General features: G+C 50.8%; 1 pseudogene; it reads right to left on the bottom strand.

Annotated features, from left to right (window-relative positions):
• Nucleotides 1-5,972: 5,972 nt before the first annotated feature.
• Nucleotides 5,973-13,409, bottom strand: LOC123126089 (laccase-4-like; annotated as a pseudogene).
• Nucleotides 13,410-20,306: the final 6,897 nt, after the last annotated feature.

Raw genomic sequence — 20,306 nt, 5'->3', positions numbered from 1 at the left:
AGACATGTCTGTCTTGCCCTCCACTCCCACAATGTCCCTTTTTCCTTAAAGAACTATGTGGCGCTTTGGCTCATCGTATGATGTATTCGCTTCCTTATCTTTTCTTTTTCTCGGTCTGGTAGACATGTCCTTCACATAGATAACCTGTGCCACATCATTGGCTAGGACGAACGGTTCGTCAGTGTACCCAAGATTGTTCAGATCCACTGTTGTCATTCCGTACTGTGGGTCTACCTGTACCCCGCCTCCTGACAGATTGACCCATTTGCACTTAAACAAAGGGACCTTAAAATCATGTCCGTAGTCAAGTTCCCATATGTCCATTATGTAACCATAATATGTGTCCTTTCCCCTCTCGGTTGCTGCATCAAAGCGGACGCCGCTGTTTTGGTTGGTGCTCTTTTGATCTTGGGCGATCGTGTAAAATGTATTCCCATTTATCTCGTATCCTTTGTAAGTCAATACAGTCGAAGATGGTCCCCTGGACAACGAGTACAACTCATCACAAACAGTGGTGTCACCTCTGAGACGTGTTTCCAACCAACTGCTGAAAGTCCTGATGTGTTCACATGTAATCCAGTCGTCACACTGCTCCGGGTGTTTGGAGCGCAGACTGTTCTTGTGTTCATCGACATACGGGGCACCAAGGTAGAATTCTGTAGAACTGTGTAGTGTGCTTGAGACCAAGGATGCCCGTCCCTGCATATTATTGAGTCCGCTCCTAGCGTGCCTTTTCCAGTCAGTCTCCCCTCATACCGCGATTTAGGGAGACCTATCTTTTTAATGCCAGGAATGAAGTCAACACAAAACCCAATGACATCCTCTGTTTGATGGTCCATGGAGATGCTTCCTTCTGGCCTAGCGCGGTTACGGACATATTTATTTAGGACTCCCATGAACCTCTCAAAGGGGAACATATTGTGTAGAAATACGGGCCCCGGAATGACAATCTCGTCGACTAGATGAACTAGGACATGCGTCATGATATTGAAGAAGGATGGTGGGAACACCAGCTCGAAACTGACAAGACATTGCGCCACATCACTCCTTAGCCTTGGTTTGATTTCTGGATCGATCACCTTCTGAGAGATTGCATTGAGGAATGCACATAGCTTCACAATGGCTAATCGGACGTTTTCCGGTAGAAGCCCCCTCAATGCAACCGTAAGCAGTTGCGTCATAATCACGTGGCAGTCATGAGACTTTAGGTTCTAGAACTTTTTCTCTGGCATATTTATTATTCCCTTTATATTCGACGAGAAGCCAGTCGGGACCTTCATACTGAGCAGGCATTCAAAGAAGATTTCTTTCTCTTCTTTCGTAAGAGCGTAGCTGGCAGGACCTTCATACTGCTTCGGAGGCATGCCGTCTTTTTCGTGCAAACGTTGCAGGTCCTTCCGTGCCTCAGGTGTATCTTTTGTCTTCCCATACACGCCCAAGAAGCCTAGCAGGTTCACGCAAAGGTTCTTCGTCACGTGCATCACGTCGATTGAAGAGCGGACCTCTAGGTCTTTCCAGTAGGGTAGGTCCCAAAATATAGATTTCTTCTTCCACATGGGTGCGTGTCCCTCAGCGTCATTCGGAACAGCTAGTCCACCGGGACCCTTTCCAAAGATTACGTGTAAATCATTGACCATAGCAAGTACGTGATCACCGATACGCATGGCGGGCTTCTTCCGGTGATCTGCCTTGCCTTTGAAATGCTTGCCTTTCTTTCGATATTGATGGTTGGTCGGAAGAAATCGACGATGGCCCAGGTACACATTCTTCCTGCATTTGTCCAGGTATATACTTTCAGTGCAATCTAAACAGTGCGTGCATGCGTGGTATCCCTTGTTTGTCTGTCCTGAAAGGTTACTGAGAGCGGGCCAATCGTTGATGGTTACAAACTGCAACACGTGCAGGTTAAATTCCTCCTGTTTGTGCTCATCCCACGTATGTACACCGTTTCCATTCCACAGCTGTAAAAGTTCTTCAACTAATGGCCTTAGGTACACATCAATGTCGTTGCCGGGTTGCTTAGGGCCTTGGATGAGAACTGGCATCATAATGAACTTCCGCTTCATGCACATCCAAGGAGGAAGGTTATACATACATAGAGTCACGGGCCAGGTGTTGTGATTGCTGCTCTGCTCCCCGAAAGGACTAATGCCATCCGCGCTTAAACCAAACCATACGTTCCTTGGGTTAGCTGCAAACTCAGCCCAGTACTTTCTCTCTATTTTTCTCCACTGCGACCCGTCAGCGGGTGCTCTCAACTTCCCGTCTTTCTTACAGTCCTCACTGTGTCATCGCATCAACTTGGCATGCTCTTCGTTTCTGAACAGACGTTTCAACCGTGGTATTATAGGAGCATACCACATCACCTTCGCAGGAATCCTCTTCCTGGGGGGCTCGCCGTCAACATCACCAGGGTCATCTCGTCCGATCTTATACCGCAATGCACGCATACTGGGCATGCGTTCAGATCCTTGTGCGCACCGCGGTAGAGGATGCAGTCATTAGGGCATGCATGTATCTTCTGCACCTCCAATCCTAGAGGGCATACGGCCTTCTTTGCTGCGTATGTACTGTTGGGCAATTCGTTATCCTTTGGAAGCTTCTTCTTCAATATTTTCAATAGCTTCTCAAATCCTTTGTCAGGCACAACATTCTCTGCCTTCCACTGCAGCAATTCCAGTACGGTACCGAGCTTTGTGTTGCCATCTTTGCAATTGGGGTACAACCCTTTTTTGTGATCCTCTAACATGCGATTGAACTTCAGCTTCTCCTTTTGACTTTCGCATTGCGTCCTTGCATCGACAATGACCCGGCGGAGATCATCATCATCAGGCACTGGTTCCTCTTGATCTTCAGCAGCTGCCCCTGTTGCAGCATCATTGGGCACATCGTCTGGTTCCTCTTGATCTTCAGCAGCCTCCCCCGTTGTAGCATCACCGTATTCAGGGGGCACATAGTTGTCATCGTCCTCTTCTTCTTCGCCATCTTCCATCATAACCCCTATTTCTCCGTGCCTCGTCCAAACATTATAGTGTGGCATGAAAACCTTGTAAAGCAGGTGGGTGTGAAGGATTTTCCGGTCAGAGTAAGACTTCGTATTCCCACATGTAGGGCATGGACAACACATAAAACCATTCTACTTGTTTTCCTCAGCCATTTCGAGAAAATCATGCACGCCCTTAATGTACTCGGAGGTGTGTCTGTCACCGTACATCCATTGCCGGTTCATCTGCGTGCATTATATATAATTAAGTGTGTCAAAAACCATTACAGAACATCATGAATAGATAATTAAGTGACCAAATTAATAGAAGTTCAGCATCACATTAAAACCAAAGTAAATACATAGTTCTCATCTAACAACATATAGCTCTCCAGAGCATCTAATTAATTAAGCCATACATTGAAACTATGTAAAACATTTCAATGCGAAAAAAATGCGATCATAATCGCAACCAAGGTAACAATTGAGCCAACGGCATAATGATACCAAGCCTCGGTATGAATGGCATATTTTCTAATCTTTCTAATCTTCAAGCGCATTGCATCCATCTTGATCTTGTGATCATCGACGACATCCGCAACATGCAACTCCAATATCATCTTCTCCTCCTCAATATTTTTATTTTTTCCTTCAAGAAATTGTTTTCTTCTTCAACTAAATTTAACCTCTCGACAATAGGGTCGGTTGGAATTTCCGGTTCACATACCTCCTAGATAAATAAAATCTATGTCACGTTGGTCGGCATAATTTTCATAAACAATAAATGAACCAATAGTTATAAAGATAATATATACCACATCCGAATCATAGACAGGACGAGGGCCGACGGGGGCGGATACCAAAACCATCGCACTATATAATAACAAGCAATAAAATAGTAAGAAAATTAGAGAAGTATCTATCTAAAGTAAGAATTTTTTTCTTTCAAAAAGAAGATAAGAACAAGAGGCTCACCACGGTGGTGCCGGTGACGAGATCGGCGAGGGCGGTCGACGGCGGTGAAGATGGGAATGGGACGTGACGGGCCGCTAAACCTAGACAAATCTCGAGGAAAATGGAGCTTTGAGGTCGAGGTTCGAGAGGAGAAAGCTTAACTAGTGTGGCTCGGGCATTTCATCGAACATCTCATGTGCATAGGAGGTGAGCTAGAGCACCACAAAGCCCTCCCCTCGCCGGCCAGAGAAAAACAGAGCACTGGAGTGCTCTCTTGCGGGCGAGGGGTATATATAGGCACCTCATTGGTCCCGGTTCGTGGCATGAACCGGTACTAAATCCGGGCCTTCTGTCCCGGTTCATGCCAAGAACCGGGACCAATGGTTGTGGGCCAGGAGCGAGGCCCATTAGTCCCGGTTCGTGCCAAGAACCGGGACAAATGGTTCCATACGAACCGGGACCATTGCCCACGAGGCCCCGGCCGGCCCCCTGGGCTCACGAACCGGGACGAATGCCCCCATGGGTCCCGGTTCGTGACTGAACCGGGACTAATGGGTTTTCCATGCCCGAACGAAAGCTCTGTTTTCTACTAGTGCCTCATTAACCTTAGGTAATAAAATAATCTCACCAAAGTTGTTCTCATATACATTATGTGAAACGCGTGGAAGGAAAGGGACCGACGCATCTTCAACACCAAGAGACTGACCTTTGTCGAGGTGGCATATCTGACCTTTGAGGAGATTACACACCGAGATTTGGCCTTTCACAATGAGTTATTCTCTCCCGACCCCGCGTCGTCCTCAACCGGGCGACACGGGGGACACAACTACCAGCCGCCGCCGGCCTCTCCCTCACCTCCCTCCCTACCCCCGCCGCTGCCGGAGGAGGCCGTCCGACAGCGGACGGCGGCGGCGAGGCGTCCTCAGCTTTTCCTTCCTTTTCCCCCTCGCCCTAGCTCATTCTCCCATCCCCATATCCATGGTCAATCTGATCTGATCTGATTGCCGAGACAAACCTGGCCAAGATCGTGGAGCCGATCTCACCGTGGACAGCAGCGTTCAGTCACACGAGGCGCGCACCCCTCCAGCCACGGTCATCCATAGTGACGGAGGCAAGGGGCATGATGCAATCCGCGACTGCCCACAGATGTTTCTTCTTTGCTACTATTGTGTGGCCTTGCACGAGATCTTCGGCGCTACGCACAGATCAGAATGACAAGGCACAAGCGGCGGCACCACCACATCGTATTATCTACCTCGTCGGCCAAAAATTAACGGAGGTTGATATGTCTAGATGGATCGAAGGCCAGATGTTCTACACAATTATACTGGGTGAACTTGGTAATGGGTGATGTAAGAAAACTGGATGGGACAGATCGGAAGAGGTTTGCGTGTTGGACGATTGGAATTTTGCAACAGTAATCTCGACGAGTGGGGCAGCAACACTGGCAGACTTTGTTCTTGGCGGTCTCAGTTTCTGGGGTGAAAACCCTAGGTCTTGTACCTGGCAATGGTGGCTTCCTAGTCGTTTCCTTGTTGAAGGCATTGTTTGGAGATTGGACCTTCTCCAGGGTGAAAATCCAGGATCTAACTATGATGGTTGGACCGGACGACGATAGTGTTTGTGCACTATAACCTTCATGAAGGCGTCGTTTTTGGAGAATCCTTTTCGGAGTCTACGTGTTGCCATCACTGGTGGTGCTCTTGCAGCTGTGAGCCTCTCTTTGTTTCGACGGGGCCTTTGTTTTTTTTCTCTTCTTATTTTTTTTGGCTGTGTGCATCCATGATGTCTAGACTTGCTCTGGATATTATGTTGTTGCAGAGGCTGGGTGTAATTGGTATCATCTTGATATTAATATATTCCCTTTGTCGAAAAAACAATGAGTTATTCATAACCACGAGTAATTGGCATGTGGTTCTAGTTTTTCTTTGAGATTTCGGCATGTACCCATTTAAACATGTCATCTTATACATATTTTCTCCTTGATAAAAAGTCTGTGCTCCTGTCGGTTCCTTAAAAAACAGCAATAGTGCTATTAGCATTTGGGGAGGTCAGTCGGTGGGGGCATCAACTTGTGGTTCGGAAGGCTCCCGTCTAGCACCAGCCATGCCATTTCCATACCCCACGTCGCGTGCAGCTCCAAATGGCAATGCATGAGCCATACGTGTAGAGGAATAGGATGCAACTCTCAATGTATTGATGGGTGCATATGCACAAGTATATACAGTACATAGGGCAAGTCATATCCTCAACTATACACAAGGAGGAGACTTGGAGTACAAGAATACATGTGCTAAATACATATCTCAACACCCCCCCGCAGTCGAAGCGACACCGTTGCTGACGCAGAGACTGGACCGGAATTCCTCGAAAGACGTCGTGGGCAAGCCTTTGGTCATGATGTCGGCAAATTGTTGGGAGGTGGGAACGTGCAGAACACGGACATGGCCAAGAGCCACCTGATCCCGAACAAAATGGATATCAAGCTCAATGTGCTTGGTGCGACGATGATGAACCGGGTTGGCGGAGAGGTAGACGGCGGAGACGTTGTCGCAGTAGACGACCGTGGCCTTCTCAACAGGACACGAGAGCTCGTGAAGAAGCTGACGAAGCCAGGAGCACTCAGCAACAACGTTAGCCACAGCGCGGTACTCAGCCTCGGCGCTAGACCGCGAGACGGTGGGCTGCCGCTTGGACGACCACGACACCAGGGATGGTCCAAGGAAGATGCAGTAACCCGAAGTAGAACGACGGGTGTCCGGGCAACCAGCCCAGTCGGCGTCGGAGTAGGCGACCAGATCAGTGGCAGTGGAGGCGCGCAGAGTAAGACCAAGATCCATAGCACCGCAGATGTAGCGGAGAATCCGCTTAACAGCAGTCCAGTGAACATCTCGAGGAGCATGCATATGCAGGCAGACCTGCTGAACCGCGTACTAAAGCTCCGGTCGAGTGAGAGTGAGGTACTGGAGAGCACCAACAATGGACCAGTAGAAGCCAGCATCTGGAGCAGGAGTACCATCAGTAGCAGAGAGCTTGGCTTCGTGTCGACAGGAGTGGCGGCCGGTTTGCAGTTAAGCATACCAGCACGGTCGAGGAGCTCATGAGCGTACTTCCGTTGATGAAGGAAGAAACCATCAGGACGACGCACCACCTCAACACCGAGGAAGTAGTGCAACGGACCCAAGTCCTTGATGGCAAACTCAGCACGGAGACGATCAGTAAGCCGGCGAAGGAGCTCAGAAGTGCATGCTGTCAGGATGATGTCGTCAACATAGAGCAGCAAATATGCCGTGTCGGTGCCCTGGTGATAAACACACAGCAAAGCATCGGAGCGTGTAGAGCGGAAGCCGAGTTGATGAAGAAACGCTGCGATGCGCTGGTACCAGGCTCGAGGAGCCTGCTTGAGCCCATATAATGAGCGTGAAAGCAGACACACGTGATCAGGACACGCCGGATCAACAAACCCCGTGGGCTGTTGACAGAAAACCTGCTCCGCAAGATGACCATGGAGGAACGCGTTGGAGACGTCCATCTGATGAACCGGCCAGGCACGAAAGACCGCCAACTGTAAGACAGTGCGGATCGTCCCGGGCTTAACAACCGGAGCGAAGGTGTCAGTGAAGTCCACACCGGCGCGTTGCCGAAAGCCACGAACAACCCAACGCGCCTTGTAGCGATCAAGAGTGCCGTCAGGACGAAGCTTGTGTTTGAAGACCCACTTCCCGGTGATCACATTAGCGTGCCGGGGACGGGGAACAAGCTGCCAAGTCCGGTTCCGCTGCAAAGCGTCAAACTCCTCCTGCATGGCGGCCATCCACAGAGGGTCGCGGAGAGCGGCCCGGACCGAAGACAGCAACGGGGAAGGAGCGGACGTCGAGGCGATGCAGACGTAGTCATCCGCATAGCGGGAGCTCGGGCGAAAAACACCGGTGCGCGAGCGTGTGACGGGGCCGGCCGTCGGGGCAGCCGCGGGTGGCGGCGAGGCCGTGGCAACCACGGTGTCCACGGGAGAGGCCGTGGCCTCCACGGTGTCGTCGGGAGAAGCGGGCCGGGCGGAGGACGAGGCCATGGCGTCGGGAGAGCCAGGCGACACCGGGGCCGCGATCGCGCCAGCGGGCGACCGAGGCGGGGTCGGTGCGGGCGACCGAGGCGGAGTCGACGCGGTGCCAAGAGAGGCCGCGCCAGGGGAGGCCGCGCCAGTGGGGGCCGGCCCAGATGTTGGCCCAGCATGCGGCCCAGCATGCATGGCAGAGGAGCGGGGCGACGTAGGCGACGTCGACGCGGCTCCAGGTGACGAAGGCGCCGAACCGGAGGAGGGAGCCGCGGATGGCCCCGATCCGGAGGAGGGCGCCGCGGGCGGGGTGGCCGGAGCACCCAAGGCCAGCAGCGGGCGGCGGCGCGGAGGAGAACCCGCCGCGGGAGAGGAAGGCGGCACCACCTGTTCCTGTGCAAAGGGAAACACAAGCTCATCAAAGTACACGTTCCGGGAGGTGATGACACGGTGAGACACGGGGTCATAGCAGCGATAACCCTTAGTGTTGGCCGGGTAACCAAGGAAGACACATGGAATGGAACGAGGAGCGAGTTTATGAGGTGTGGTGGCGGTGGTGTTGGGGTAGCAACGGCAACCGAAAATTCGGAGACCATCGTAGGAGGGAGGAGCGCCATATAGGAGATGGTGAGGCGCATAGTTCCAGCGCGGACGGCATGGCCGGAGGTTAAGGAGGAGGGTGGCGGTGGCGAGGGCATCTGGCCAAAACCGAGAGGGCATGTAGGCATGGAAGAGAAGGGTACGCACACACTCATTGAGGGTGCGTAGGATGCGTTCGGCACGGCCATTCTGCTGGGAGGTGTATGGACACGTGAGACGAAACACGGTGCCGTGGGAGGAAAGAAGGTGGCGGATGACGAGATTGTCGAATTCTTTCCCGTTATCAGTCTGAAGTGCGAGTATGGGTCGCCCAAACTGTGTGGAGACATAAGCATAGAATGCAATGAGGGTGGCGGCAACATCGGATTTCCTACGAAGAGGAAATGTCCACACAAAGTGAGAGTAGTCATCCAGTACAACGAGATAATAAAGATAACCAGAATTACTAGGTACTGGAGAGGTCCATACATCGCTGTGAATCAACTCAAACGGAAAAGATGCAACTGTGGAAGAGGAACTAAAAGGAAGGCGAACATGTTTGCCTAACCGGCAGGCTTCACAGGAGTGAGCGGCCGTTTTATTACAGGAAAAGGAAAATCCTCTCATTATTTGACGAAGTGAAGAAGTGCTAGGATGCCCGAGACGAGCATGCCAAAGATCGACGCCTGCGGAAAAGGCGCGAGGACCACCCGGAGATGACGGCGACTGAACTGGGTAGAGGTCGCCGGGACTGTCACAGCGGTGAAGAATCATCCTGGTGCGAGCGTCCTTAACAGAAAAGCCAACTTCGTCAAATTCCACAGTTACAAAATTTTCACGAGAAAGATTACGAACGGAAACTAAGTTCTGAATAAGATGAGGAGAAACAATGACATTATTAAGAGAGAGAGGTCGAGAGTTAGAGGGAAAGGGTGCAGAACCGACATGAGAGATGGGAAGACCAACACCGTTACCGATGATGATGCGAGATGGAGTGGAAGTGGGATGGACAGAGGAGAGGTTACCCGGATGAGCGGACATATGGGAGGTGGCGCCGGAGTCCATAATCCAATCGCCGCCACCACCTGAGTATGGCGGCGGCTGCTGCAGCGCCGCTAGGAGGGCTGGGTCGTAGTAGGGGGCTCCGTACGCGCCGGGAGCGCCGAAGAAGTGCGCGACAGGAGGGGCGCCGTACGCGCCATGTGCGCCGGCAGGCGCAGCCAAGAGTGCCTGGTGAGCGCTAGGGCGGGGGCCGAGGATGCCCGGGGCGGGGGGCCGCGGCACGGGCATGCTATATGCGTGCACGACCCCCGTCCAGGGGTTATAGCCACCGGCCCAGGGTGGCGGGGGCTGCTGCTGGGGAGCCTGACCGCCACTGCCGCCCCCTTTGCCGCCGCCTTGGTGTTGGCCGCCGCGACCGCGGCGACGGTTGCCGCCGTTCCCACCGATGCGCGGAGGTTGGGGCGGCTGCGGCACCGGCGTAGGGGGCGGGACAGCCGGAGGACGGGGCGCCGAGGGTGGTGTAGAGGCGCCGGTGGAGAGGCCGGCGGCGAGCGCGGTGTGGACGGCGCGGGTGCGGAGGTGCTTCATCCGCCGCTCCTCAAGGCGAAGATAGGCCACCGCCCGCTCGTAAGTAGGGTTGGCCATGAGGGTGAGGTTGGAGGCGGCGTTGCCAAAGTCCTCGTTGAGGCCGGCGGTGAGCATCGAGAGGAGAAGCTCGTCGCCCACCTTGAACCCGACGTCGTTGAGTTCGTCGGAGAGGGTCTTGAGCCGGAGACAGAAAGCGTCGATGGTGGAGTCGTTCTGGTGGCACCCAAAAAATTCCTGCTGCAAGAAAACAATCCGTTGAAGCTTGTTGTCGGTGAAGAGGCCATTGATCTTGGTCCACACCGTGTAGGCATCGTCCCCATCGCGAACGACGGTGTGGAAGATGTCCGGAGAGACGGTGAGGAAGAACCACCGGATGAGGGTGGCGTCAATGGCGAGCCAGTTGGCGTCGTGGGCGCCGGCAAAGAAATTGGCGAGACCGTCCACATGATCACGAAGGTTGTACTCACGGAAAAGGAGATTGAAGTAGGTTTTCCAAGCATAGTAGTTTGCGGAGGCGTGGGAGAGGATAATGGGGACGTGATCGGAGAGGTGGATGTTGCGGATGTCGGCGGCTTTGGGCTCATCGGGCTCGGACCCGTAGGAAGAGTCGAACGGGTTGCTAGGAGGGGCGCTGGAGGAGGAGGAGGTGCCGAGGGCCGACATGGCAGAAGAAGGGGGTGGCGGCGCGGGATGGGAGCGGGGAGGTGTTTAGGGTTTTCGGGAGGGAGGCGGCTCGGGGGGAGCGGCGTGGTGCGGCAAGGAGGGTGGAGGCGCGGCGGGGTAGGGTTATGGGGGAGGGAGAGAGGCGGCGCGGGACACCGGGAGCGGCGGCGGCCTGGGGAGGCGACGGCGGCGCGGCTAGGGCTGGGGACCGAGGGTTAGGCTGATACCATGTAGAGAAATATGATGCAACTCTCAATGTATTGATGGGTGCATATGCACAAGTATATATAGTACATAGGGCAAGTCATATCCTCAACTATACACAAGGAGGAGACTTGGAGTATAAGAATACATGTGCTAAATACATATCTCAACAATACGCCTGCACATACATACATTCATATATATATGATATGATAAGAGCGTGGCCATAAATATTCATTCAGCACGTACGTACGTACGGGTTGTATATATGTGTTACCTGGATTGTCAGCGACGAAGCGAATGACCACCCACCCACCGGCGGGCACCCCTACGGTGTTCCGCTCTATTGGGTCGATGAGGTTGAACTTGGCTGGGTCGTTCATGGGGTCGTAGTTGCCGAATCCTTGCCCGACCACAAAGAAGTTGAAGCCATGCAGGTGCATGGGGTGGTTCTCGACGCCGAGGATGCTCGCAGTGGCGTAGCCAGCCCAATAAGTCAGGGTGGTCCACCAATAGAAATATTTACATAAGTTTATTTATTTTCAAAGAAATATATTTTTAATACACTATGGGGAAATTCCAGGGTGGTCCATGGACCACCCTGGCCACCCCCTAGCTACGCCACTGGATGCTCGTGTCTTGAATCACCAGCTCCACCGACGCGTTGAATGGCAGCACGACAAGCTTGGTCCCCTTGCCAACGTTCGTGTTGTTCGGTGGTGTCCCGGTGTAGTTGCACCGAGATGGGGGCATGGCTGGAAAGTCGGACCCGTAGACACCACCCTCACCCTGGGTGAAGAAGTGCGACTCGATCAAGGAGCGCCGTGGAAGGGAGCACAAAGGAGACATTGTTCACCGACGCCGCGAACCGCGTTCTGTTGATGGGCCCTTGGCACGTCGTGTTTATGGGGCATGGGAACGTGCCCGTGCCGACCGTGAAGAAGAACTGCTTGTCTATCGACCGTGGTACCACCGCCGGGTGCTGCGGCGTGGCAAGGCTCCGGAGCTTGGAGGTGAAGTTGGCGACGTAGCTGGTGTCGTTGAACCGTGGCAGCGCTGGCTTGAGTAGCGGTAGGTCTTTGTCAAATGAGCTTGGCGTGGAGGGGGAGCTGGGCTTTTGATACACGAGAATGGCAGCACCCGTGCTGTTGTTGATGTAGCCAGGCCTGATGGGGGTGCCAGGATTTTGGTACCCTAGGTAGAGAGCAGCCGACATGTAGAAGTTGGCCTTTGGATACAACGGCTTGGCGGTGAGGAGCACATTGGTGGTCTGCCCCGGTAAGATGATTAGTGTCTTGACGGTGAAAGGCTTGACATAGACGGCATCGACCTCGACGACGGTTAGCGTGTGATTGGCGATGGAGAAGAAGAGCTCATTGTTGAGCGCGGCATTGATGAGGCGTAACATGTACGTTTTCCCGGGTTCCACCTTTAGTTTGAAAGTGTCTGCATGCCATGTGTCATCAAGCATGCATCAGCTATATACTCCAGTATATACTATATATGTTTCCTTCGTTTTTGTTTACTTTGCGCATTAGTTACTCCCTCCGTCTCATAATGTAAAATGCTTTTTAACACTACACTATTATAGAAAAACGTAGAGCGGAGGAAGTACCTCTTTATTCTGATAGTACACACTTAGATTAACCAACCGTACCTTTGGCGCAGCAGTCGTTGTAGAGCGGCCCGGGAAGCCCATTTATGGTATAAGCATCGGAGACATCCGAGGGTCCACCTGTGTGAAGCGCCCGGGTGATGACCGCCTCCGTGTCCGCCCTCCACCATTCACCCAAGATGACCGGAACCTCCATGTGCGGCGCGGCAAACGGGTAAGGCACGCCGTGCTTGGGGAGGACGACAATGGCGCCGTGGACGGTGGCGCGTAGCCAGGAGATGTGCGCGTGCCACCACAGCGTGCCACGCTGTCCGGTGACGGTGAAGTTGTAGACGTAGCTCTGGCCCGTCTGGATCGGGCACTGCGTGACGTACGCCGTCCCGTCGGCCCAGCCGTTCCGCAGCTGCCGGACGCCGTGCCAGTGCAGCGTCATGTTGTGCGCGACGTGGTTGGTGACGCGGACGACGACGCGGTCGCCTTCCCTCGCCACGAGCGCCGGGCCGGGGTACTCCCCGTTCACCGTCACGATGCTCTTGGTGGCGCACAGCCTCGTCACGTTGGCCATTTGCACCTGCATGCCGGGGTTAAGGTTTGGAAGACGCATCATGAGAATGATGTGAGAAAGCAAGATAGCATAAATCTGTGGCAGACATATATACATTGAAATTGTAGTGCCTAGTGAAGCTTTGCGCCTGGACGATGAGCAGCATCAAGGTTGCCATGAGGAGAGAGCAAGGAGCTGGAAGACCGGAGGAGATAACCATGGACATAGCTTTTAGGTTTCTGACCTAGTGAGTTTCTGAGTTCATCCTTTTTGATAAGGAAAATTTGGGGTCTATCTCGAGCTAGCTCGTGGAGGGTACGATCCAGGTGATGGAGGGTTGAATGAATGTTGAGACAGGCACCTGGGGTGAGTTTATATATATCTCTACTGGAGGTCCCAAACGTACGTACCACTGGCCGGGCCATTTGTTTGAGATACTCCCCCCTTCGTTTCTTTTTACTCCGTGTATAAAATTTGTGTTCTTTATGAACCTTGATTTCTGACAAATTTTACATACAGACTAAAAACACGTAGGGAGTACATGGTCGCGCTTGGCAGGTACGCAGCTTGTAGGCGGTAACCTTCGTTTGTAATCCATTTGCTGGATGAATTATCTGTTAGCTTAATCTTGATTAATTGTATTTGCATATTTGCTTTAATTCTGCATGTAGCGTAGGTCAGCGGGGCGAGATGCTAGCTGCCGTATGTGACGTACAAGTTGTGATCGTGGCGTTGTGCGATGCAGCACTACCGAAAAGCGGCAAGCAGGCGCATGATGGATCGAGCGGCTGGACAAATTAGCAGAGAAAATTCGATAAGTCAGTTAGTTTGGTAGTGCTGGACATAGAGGATCCAGGATTTCAACTTCGAGTGTTAAAAAAAATTCACCCTAATAGAAGTGGACTCATTCAGTTGGGGATCAGAAGTGGTCTCATTCAGTTGGAAATTGTTATAATTATGTCGAATATTATTTGTATAAGGTAGTTTACAGTTGGACTTAGACTTAGACTGTGTTTAGATAGGATATAGAGTCGTGTTCAAGTAGGACACTTGTATGCCTCTTATATAAGAAGGGGTAGACGCACGATGTAACATATGCCAACATAATAGCGCAGACACGCAGGGAAGCCGGCGGCGTGTGCCGGTGCCCGAGCGGATGGGATGTTGTATTGTAGCGGTGTCATAGGAAGGAGCCTCTATAGTCGCCCCGGGATTGTAGTCATATCGGTGAACCTCGTTAACAAATCTCAGTGTCATGCTTATTTGATTGCTTGGTTCTCAATAGATCGACAGAGCGTCTCGAATTTATTCTAACAGAAATCAATCATAGAATGAGGTAATCAGATCTTCACTCCATAAAATGAACCACTTCTGCCCACAACCCTACCATGAGCAGAGAAGTAGACCCATGCGACCCGACCTAACAGGGCACCCATCGGGTCTTATACTTTTATTCATTTTATAATCTTGCCCAACAGTTTGCATGTCTGGCGTTTGGATGCCTGATGCCTTCCGCCTCTGCGTACACCCTTCCTCGCCTCCTTTATAGCAGAGCGCAGCCTACCATTCCCTCAAGCCAACCGAGGTGGTACTAAGAGCATCTCCAACAGCCGCGTCAAAAGGCGCGCGCGCGGTAAACCGAGTTTTTAGCGCGCGCGGGACGTTTTGGCGCGCTCCAGCGGTGGCGGGAAAGTCGCGCGCGGGAACCGTTTGCGCGCGCGCGCAAAAAGGCGGCAGGTCGCGCGCTATTTTTGGCACACCGCTTCCGGCGCGCCTATAAAATGCGGTGCTCGCCACGCGCCTATTCCACACACTTCTCTTCCTCTTCCGCTGCCACGCGCGCCTCCACCGCTTCCTCGGTTGCTTCCGCTGCCACGCGCGCCACCGCTCCAGCGCCCCGCCACCGACGCGCCACCATGCCGCCGCGCCGCCGAGGAGCGTCGGGCTACCGCGGCGTCCGCCAGCGCCCCAACACTAGTAGAAAACAGGGCTTTCGTTCGGGCATGGCAAGCCCATTAGTCCCGGTTCAGTCACGAACCGGGACCCATGGGGCATTCGTCCCGGTTCGTGAGCCCAGGGGGCCGGCCGGGGCCTCGTGGGCATTGGTCCCGGTTCGAGGCACGAACCGGGACTAATGGGCCTCGCTCCTGGCCCACAACCATTGGTCCCGGTTCTTGGCATGAACCGGGACAGAAGGCCCGGATTTTGTACCGGTTCTAGCCACGAACCGGGACAAATGAGCTGCCTATATATACCCCATCGCCGCAGCAGAGCACTCCACAGTGCTCTATTTTTTCTGGCCGTCGAGGGGAGGGCATTTGGGTGCTCTAGCTCACCTCCTATGCACATGAGGTGTTCGATGAAATGTCTGAGCCACACTAGTTAATCTTTCTCCTCTCGAAACTCGACCTCCGAGCTCCATTTTCCCAGAGATTTGTCTAGGTTTAGCGGTCCGTCACGTCCCGTCCCCGTCTTCACCGCCGTCGATCGCCCGCGCCAATCTCGTCGCCAGCACCACCGTGGTGAGCCTCTTGTTCTTATCTTCTTTCTGAAAGAAAAAAAATTCTTACTTCAGATATATACTTGTCTAATTTTGTTACTTTTATTATTCCTTCTTATTACATAGTGCGATGGTTTTGGTATCCGCCCCCGTCGGTCCTCGTCCTGTCTATGATTCGGATGTGGTATATATTATCTTTTTATAACTATTTGGTTCATTTATTGTTTATGACAATTATGCCGACCAACGTGACATAGATTTTATTTATCTAGGAGGTGGTTGAACCAGAAATTCCAACTGACCCTATTGTAGAGAGGTTAAATTTAGTTGAAGAAGAAAACAATACTTGAAGGAAAAAATAAAAAAAATTGAGGAGGAGAAGATGATATTGGAGTTGCATGTTGCGGATGTCGTCGATGATCACAAGATCAAGATGGATGCAATGCGCTTGAAGATTAGAAAGATTAGAAAATATGCCATTCATACCGAGGCTTGGTATCATTATGCCGTTGGATCAATTGTTACCTTGGTTGCGATTATGATCGTATTTGTTTTCGCATTGAAATGTTTTACATAGTTTCAATGTATGGTTTAATTAATTAGATGCTCTGGAGAGCTATATGTTGTTAGATGAGAACTATGTATGTACTTTAGTTTTAATGTGATGATGAACTTCTATTAATTTGGTCACTTAATTATCTATTCATGATGTTCTGTAATGGTTTTTGACACACTTAATTATATATAATGCACGCAGATGAACCGGCAATGGATGTACGGTGACAGACACACCTCCGAGTACATTAAGGGCGTGCATGATTTTCTCAAAGTGGCTGAGGCAAACAAGCAGAATGGTTTTATGTGTTGTCCATGCCCTACATGTGGGAATACGAAGTCTTACTCTGACCGGAAAATCCTTCACACCCACCTGCTTACAAGGGTTTCATGCCACACTATAATGTTTGGACGAGGCACGGAGAAATAGGGGTTATGATGGAAGACGGCGAAGAAGAAGAGGACGATGACAACTATGTGCCCCCTGAATACGGTGATGCTGCAACGGGGCAAGCTGCTGAAGATCAAGAGGAACCAGACGATGTGCCCAATGATGCTGCAACGGGGGAAGCTTATGAAGATCAAGAGGAACCAGTGCCCGATGATGATGATCTCCGTCGGGTCATTGTCGATGCAAGGACGCAATGCGAAAGTCAAAAGAAGAAGCTGAAGTTCGATCGCATGTTAGAGGATCACAAAAAAGGGTTGTACCCCAATTGCGAAGATGGCAACACAAAGCTTGGTACCGTACTGGAATTGCTGCAGTGGAAGGCAGAGAATGCTGTGCCTGACAAAGGATTTGAGAAGCTATTGAAAATATTGAAGAAGAAGCTTCCAAAGGATAACGAATTGCCCGAGAGTACATACGCAGCAAAGAAGGTTGTATGCCCTCTAGGATTGGAGGTGCAGAAGATACATGCATGCCCTAATGACTGCATCCTCTACCGCGGTGCGTACAAGGATCTGAACGCATGCCTAGTATGCGGTGCATTGCGGTATAAGATCAGACGAGATGACCCTGGTGATGTTGACGGCGAGCCCTCCAGGAAGAGGGTTCCTGCGAAGGTGATGTGGTATGCTCCTATAATACCACGGTTGAAACGTCTGTTCAGAAACGAAGAGCATGCCAAGTTGATGCGATGGCACAGTGAGGACCATAAGAAAGACGGGAAGTTGAGAGCACCTGCTGACAGGTCGCAGTGGAGAAAAATAGAGAGAAAGTACTGGGCTGAGTTTGCAGCTGACCCAAGGAACGTATGGTTTGGTTTAAGCGCGGATGGCATTAATCCTTTCGGGGAGCAGAGCAGCAATCACAGCACCTGGCCCATGACTCTATGTATGTATAACCTTCCTCCTTGGATGTGCATGAAGCGGAAATTCATTATGATGCCAGTTCTCATCCAAGGCCCTAAGCAACCCGGCAACGACATTGATGTGTACCTAAGGCCATTAGTTGAAGAACTTTTACAGCTGTCGAATGGAAACGGTGTACGTACGTGGGATGAGCACAAACAAGAGGAATTTAACCTGCACGCGTTGCTGTTTGTAACCATCAACGATTGGCCCGCTCTCAGTAACCTTTCAGGACAGACAAACAAGGGATGCCACGCATGCACGCACTGTTTAGATGACACTGAAAGTATATACCTGGACAAATGCAAGAAGAATGTGTACCTGGGCCATCGTCGATTTCTTCCGACCAACCATCAATGTCGAAAGAAAGGCAAGCATTTCAAAGGCGAGGCAGATCACCGGAAGACGCCCACCATGCGTACCGGTGATTACGTACTTGCTATGGTTAATGATTTACACGTAATCTTTGAAAAGGGTCCCGGCGAACTAGCTGTTCTGAATGACGCTGAGGGACATGCACCCATGTGGAAGAAGAAATCTATATTTTGGGACCTACCCTACTCGAAAGACCTAGAGGTCCGCTCTTCAATCGACGTGATGCACGTGATGAAGAACCTTTGCGTGAACCTGCTAGGCTTCTTGGGCATGTATGGGAAGACAAAAGATACACCTGAGGCACGGGAGGACCTGCAACGTTTGCACGAAAAAGACGGCATGCCTCCGAAGCAGTATGAAGGTCCTGCCAGCTACGCTCTTACGAAAGAAGAGAAAGAAATCTTCTTTGAATGCCTGCTCAGTATGAAGGTCCCGACTGGCTTCTCGTCGAATATAAAGGGAATAATAAATATGCCAGAGAAAAAGTTTCAGAACCTAAAGTCTCATGACTGCCACGTGATTATGACGCAACTGCTTCCGGTTGCATTAAGGGGGCTTCTACCGGAAAACGTCCGATTAGCCATTGTGATGCTATGTGCATTCCTCAATGCAATCTCTCAGAAGGTGATCGATCCCGAAATCATACCAAGGCTAAGGAGTGATGTGGCGCAATGTCTTGTCAGTTTCGAGCTGGTGTTCCCACCATCCTTCTTCAATATCATGACGCACGTCCTAGTTCATCTAGTCGACGAGATTGTCATTCTGGGGCCCGTATTTCTACACAATATGTTCCCCTTTGAGAGGTTCATGGGAGTCCTAAAGAAATATGTCCGTAACCGTGCTAGGCCAGAAGGAAGCATCTCCATGGGCCATCAAACAGAGGATATCATTGGGTTTTGTGTTGACTTCATTCCTGGCCTTAAGAAGATAGGTCTCCCTAAATCGCGGTATGAGGGGAGACTGACTGGAAAAGGCACGCTAGGAGCGGACTCAATAATATGCAGGGACGGGCATTCTTGGTCTCAAGCACACTACACAGTTCTACAGAACTCTACCGTGGTGACCCCGTATGTCGATGAACACAAGAACAGTCTGCGCTCCAAACACCCGGAGCAGTGTGACGACTGGATTACATGTGAACACATCAGGACTTTCAGCAGTTGGTTGGAAACACGTCTCAGAGGTGACACCACTGTTTGTGACGAGTTGTAGTTGTTGTCCAGGGGACCATCTTCGACTGTATTGACTTACAAAGGATACTAGATAAATGGGAATACATTTTACACGATCGCCCAAGATCAAAAGAGCACCAACCAAAACTGCGGTGTCCGCTTTGATGCAGCAACCGAGAGGGGAAAGGACACATATTATGGTTACATAATGGACATATGGGAACTTGACTACGGACATGATTTTAAGGTCCCTTTGTTTAAGTGCAACTGGGTCAATATGTCAGGAGGCGGCGTACAGGTAGACCCACAGTACGGAATGACAACAGTGGATCGGAACAATCTTGGGTACACTGACGAACCGTTCGTCCTAGCCAATAATGTGGCACTGGTTATCTATGTGAAGGACATGTCTACCAGACCAAGAAAAAGAAAAGATAAGGAAGCGAATACATCATACGATGAGCCAAAGCGCCACATAGTTTTTTCAGGAAAAAGGGACATTGTGGGAGTGGAGGGCAAGACAGACATGTTTGAAGATTATGAAAAGTTTCATGAAATTCCTCCCTTCAAAGTCAAGGCTGACCCAAGCATCCTGATAAACGATGAAGATTATCCATGGTTACGGCGCAATAAGCAAATGACACAAGCGAAGAAAAAGTGAAGACTTTCTCCCGCAACTATTATGATGATACCATGCCAACTTTGTAACAGAAGAGTATGATACCATTGTCCATTTTGTACACGAAGTGCATCTAGTTTTTGCTGTAGCCCTCTCAACTTTCTTGCACGTGCTATGTGGATGAAATGATGATACCATGCCAACTTTCAACCTTTTCAGAGTTCATTTGAAATGCTTTTCAATTTTAGGGTCTTATAGCTCAAAATATTTAGTAAATGCATGAAAAATGGTGCATGAAAAATAACAAATAAAATAAATAAGTAATTAGAAACAAAATAATATAAACTTTATTAAAATATATAAGTAGAAACAAAATAAAATAAACTTTAATAAAATTTATGAAACTAAAATTAACAAAGTATTTTCTGTTCAAAACATTATAAGAAACCTCTAGTATTATTGAAACTAAAATCATATAAAATTGATGCAACTAAAATTATCGAAGTATTTTCTGTTCAAAATCATTAAAAGCAAAAAGAATTTTCATAA

Source organism: Triticum aestivum, chromosome 5D (assembly GCF_018294505.1).
Source record: "Triticum aestivum cultivar Chinese Spring chromosome 5D, IWGSC CS RefSeq v2.1, whole genome shotgun sequence".
NCBI classification, from domain to species: domain Eukaryota; kingdom Viridiplantae; phylum Streptophyta; class Magnoliopsida; order Poales; family Poaceae; genus Triticum; species Triticum aestivum.
The sequence above is the reverse complement of the archived record's forward strand: the minus strand, read 5'-3'. Positions and strand labels throughout refer to the sequence as shown.